Here is a 4,949-nt window from a genome sequence, read left to right on the forward strand (position 1 = left end):
TTGCAGACATATGTAGTTATCTTCTCTTTTCCTTTTGATGTAAGCAACAAGCACTACAAAAAAAACAGCGTTTAGCGACGGCCGCATTCCATCGCTAAATCAATATTCTCCGTCGCTATAGTTGTTTAGCAACGGATTCAAGTTTGTCCCTAAAATGCTCGTAGCTAGGCTTACAGCGACGTAAAATACCAAACCGTCGCAGAATTAGCGACGGATTAGCGACGACATATATCTGTAGCAAAGTTTAGCGAGGGAAATAACCATCGCTATATTGCTTGTTTCTGTCGCTATTTTGACGCCTTTCGTCACTGCAATACATAACAAAATTCATCATTTGTTCTTATAGCGACGAAATCGTCTGTCGCTAGACGTGTTATAGCTAATTCTCCCTGATTTTTGCAACAAAAACCTTTTGTCGCCAATTCGTCGAAAGATTTAATTTTACGCGATAATTTTAGCTACGGAAAGTATCCGTCGCTAATTTCTTTTTAATATATTGCTGATTTTTTAAAATTCATTTTATTTATTATTTTAAATGTACTCTGTTCAAGCATATTACATAAAAGCTATTAAATACACTTAATAAAAAGTCACTGATATTAATATAAATTAACAATATATTCAACAAGGTCCAAAATATATAGCATAATGCATATAACAGTATCGTTAAGTACAAAAAATCCACAAGGACCAACAATAAAGTTCAAACAAAGTAGGCTAACTATGCAAGGCTGGAGAGTTACGGTCATCATCAGAACCCAATGCATAAACCTCATCAATATTAGCAGCAGTAGAAGATGTAGGAACTGTAGGTGCCACATTTAATGGGTGGTTGGTAAGATCAGTATTTGCCTAATGCGAGGGTAAGGAAACTAATTCGCGTACCTGCTCAACGATTACAGGAACTATATGATCTGTCAGTACAGGAATCAATCGCATCACTAACTCATCCAGATTTCCTGTCGGTGTTGATTGAGCATTTGGAGGTGTTGGTGACGATGTAGCATCAGATAGAAAAAGAGCCATGAAGATTTGGCCCGTAGTAGCATTTTGCTTGAGATCCAAGACCATATACTCTTCTTTTCTTTTCTCCTCCCCCGGCTTGATAATATGCTTTACACTGATCAATATGAGATTGAGTTTGTGTTTGTTGTTATAATATCTCCTGATATTTTTCCTGTAGAAGAGTTAATAATTAGTGAAATAAAAAGACTAAATAATATTGAGCATTCAATTTACAAAATGAAAAAAATATATGAAAGTAAAGTCAATAAAATTATTTAAAAAGTTATCTTACATGTACGATTCGGGATTTCTCAGCAACAAAAGATTTTCCATTATTACCATGTGTATGGACGTGCAAATGCAACTCACTTGGTATTGGATCTCGACCCTTTTTAACAGCCTATACAAAAGTTATTCAATTAAGAAGATAGAGCAACAAAAGCAAATGCTCAAAACTGATATGCATACTGTTGAAACACCAAGAAAACCAACCCCTTTAAAACCCATAGCTCATGCTAGTCTACAGAGCTAGATTCTGATTTATCAGAATCAGATTGTGACTAGTTAGAGTAATATTCCGATTTATTAGTTCAATTCTGCAGCTAGATTCAGAAGATGAAGTAGATGTGGCTCAAGGAGAGTTCAAACTAGATTGCCTCAAGCACATTCCAGTAGAATAACATATTCAAAAAGGTAAAGATTCAAAAATAACAATACAGTATACCATCCCAGCACTTTCAGCAGTATACTGCTGAAAGAAAAAAGCTAGTAAGTATTACCTTTGAACCTCAATAAAGGGAACCTTAATGATCATTTCAGACAATACAAATCCAGAGAATAACATATTCAAAAAGGTAAAGATTATGTGAAGACTGAACAACATATTCACCTAGCATTGCATCCCATAGACTTATAAAAATAATAAGTTCCAATGTTGCATACTTACTATAAAGGGTAGCCTAGCACATGAAGCTAAACAAGTGTGAAACATTTGCCTGAAACTTATATATGGGCAGAAGCAAATTTCAGAATGTATAAAGAGGAAGAGTATAGGATTTCCATTTAAAAAATAGTTACATAAATGTTACTCGCCGTGACTACAGTAATCCCACTTCAGAAAGTCATATGCATCCCACTAATAATTTCATCCCAGTTTTTTCTAACAATAACAAGCACTAAACAGTATACCATCCCAGCACTTTCAGCAGTACAGCGTCAATCTAGTACTGAAGCACAAGTCCTATGCATCACACTAATACACTCTTTGCAGTCTTTAATACCATATGTATTATCTGGCTACTTATGGCCTAAGTTGTGCGTCCAAGCAGGTGCTAAGTTACAAATAACTTAATTACTAACTCTCAAGGACATGAAGCCTAAAAGAGAATGTAAGAAGGACAGCATGCAACTGGAGCACCAGTTTAAGCAAACCCAATACAGACTACTTTCTCCAACTCCAAAGGAACTTAGGCTACCTAAATCATGAATCATTATAATCCATAATGCAATCATCTCAACAGAATCCACGGTTTTGCAAGGAATCAAGTCACAATGCAATCATTCAACAATTTACAAAAACGTCAGTTAACAAGTTCCACAACAAGAAGATCATCCCAATTCTTAACCACCATAACCCGACAACACAAATGAAATGAAGTGTGCATTACTAACAAGAACGAATGCTCTAGCCACCAAGAAACTAGTACAAAATTATCAGCAAAAGTTTTCTACTACAGATTGGTGCAGGTGAGCTTATGTCATGAATTCTCAGGTGAGCCTTCACTACTCTATCTAACTTAATTACGGCTCAGTTTCAGAAAATGTAGAATGACTATATTTTTATTAGATACTAATATTAAACAAGAGTTTACCATGGAAGTTTATGTAAAAGTGAAAAGGTGACAAAGTAAGAAATATAGTTTCTGCTTTTGGAAAGAAGTGCAAGTGAACTGGATAGATGAAAAAGAAAAAGAGAATATAGGTCAAGTAAGTAGACATGGACAGCGTAAAAAAGATCATAAGATATTATCATCCAAGAAAATAGATTAGCCTATAGCTAGGTCACCAAGAAAGGTGGCACTCTTGTAAACAGAAATCTCAACAGCTAGCAAGAAAGAAATCAACACCTAAAATCCCTTTATCCAACTGCTAACTACAATTTCGGCACACATTGACAACCCAAATTTTTCGAAAAGAAATTCTCAAACAATAATTTCAAGCACAGTATATTAAAAACAGAACAAGAGACAATCCACAACTCATAACTTACCGAACTTAAATAAGATTTTCAGATTCGAATTAGTGCAAACTTAAATGAGATTTTCAGATATTTTATATCCACTTACAAGTCTCTTGCGATGCTCCCTAACACTGATAGAGCCACTTGTGTGAGTCCCAGTGGCAACTCCGCTCCCAGCACAATGATTTTTTGCATTTATTTCTGATTTTTCGACACACTTAGGATCTTTCCAAAGTCTAAACCAACTTTTTCACACGTTATTTGGAATAGTGTCTGGTTCACAAATTTTGAGCGTGGAATAATCATGGAAACAATCAATTAACACTTTGGCTAGTTGACAAAATTCTAATAATTCTAACATGGTTTATTCTTAGAAATATTGAGAGTTATGGACTAAAAAGGCCATCAATTGGACCATTAACACTCAAGAATACACAAGGAAAAACCCTTGTACTTGACATTGGTGCACAAAATTTTTCCAGCGCAACAAATATTTCTAGCGTACAAAATTACAGGCAGACATGGCTATTTCTGCAGAATTTTAAGCTCATTGAAAGCAGATAAAATTACCAACATTTCTCTTTAATAAGAAAAACAGTGTACTGAGGGGAAAAAACAATAACAAAGAATAGAGAAAATCTGAAATAAAGATAGAGAAACTTTGAAAAGAAAACACCATAATAAAGAACAAGACAAGATGAAATCATAAAGAAGCTTACCTTATCAAGGACATACAATCCCTAAAATCAACGCACGACTTCGAATTTCAGAATTCTGCAAACACACGACTTTGAATTTTAGATTTCCGCAGTAAAAAAAATGCAATTTCAAAGGTTTTCTTCTATTTTTCAGATAGGTAAGTAATAACCTCCTACCACGGTAAGATAGGTATAAAAAATCACTTTTTAACACAAGAAAAGTAACGAAATTGTCAAAGATTTGACACTTAATAGGAACACTTAATTTGTCAAAGATCAGAAGAAAGCATGTCCATACCTCTGAGAACAAAACCCCTTTGCAAAAACGGGAAAACAGCCCGCCACTAGATAAAAAAAAATAGTGACCTACGCTGCTGAGGTCTCAGCGTTCGTTGAGGACCGTCGAGGCGTCAACTGAAAAATATTAAGGACCAAGCATTTCTGCCTTCGAAGAAGAGGAAGAGAAGAAAGAGGAAGAAAAGACGGAAGAAATTGGGATGTTTGTGCCGTAATGGTTGGAATGTCTTTTACCTAGGGTAATTTCATTTTTGGGAGGGAAATTTAGCAACGAAATAGCGACGGACCGAAATTCTATTGTTAATAATAATTAATGAAATTTTATTTTAGGAAATTAGCGACGGAATATTTTATCGCACATAACTTTCGAATGCCTTGATAAGTAAAATGAATTCTGCGACGGATTTTTTGACGTTAAATTCGTCGCTAAGTTTTAATATTTTTTGTCGCCCAACTTTCGTCGCTACTTTTATAGGTAAAATAAAGGCACTAATATTTAGCACCAATTTTAGCTATGAATATAAGTTTTTTTCTCTAATCCGCCACTATATTTGATACAAATTATCTTATAGCTTATTTGGCAACAAACTACAAATTTCGTCGCTAATTCATCGTTATTTAGCTACGGAATATCTCTTGTCGCGAAATTCCGTCACTAAACGCTGCTTTTTTTGTAGTGAAGTGACAACAACAACAACAACAACAACAAC

The 4,949-nt window shown here is 34.8% G+C and overlaps 1 long non-coding RNA gene across 4 annotated transcripts; it reads right to left on the reverse strand.

The window, feature by feature from the left end:
- Positions 1-574: 574 nt before the first annotated feature.
- LOC117281226 (uncharacterized) lies at positions 575-4,408 on the reverse strand. Of its 4 annotated transcripts, none has more exons than XR_011410755.1 (4): positions 4,241-4,408; positions 3,964-4,018; positions 1,298-1,405; positions 575-1,177 (listed from the first exon to the last, which is right to left on the reverse strand). It is a non-coding gene; the product is annotated as an uncharacterized lncRNA (long non-coding RNA). The 4 variants fall into 4 exon arrangements; XR_011410756.1 differs by having other exon boundaries at positions 4,313-4,329; XR_011410753.1 differs by lacking the exon at positions 3,964-4,018 and having other exon boundaries at positions 4,241-4,400.
- Positions 4,409-4,949: the final 541 nt, after the last annotated feature.

This window comes from Nicotiana tomentosiformis, chromosome 1 (assembly GCF_000390325.3).
Source record: "Nicotiana tomentosiformis chromosome 1, ASM39032v3, whole genome shotgun sequence".
Classification (NCBI taxonomy): Eukaryota; Viridiplantae; Streptophyta; class Magnoliopsida; order Solanales; family Solanaceae; genus Nicotiana; species Nicotiana tomentosiformis.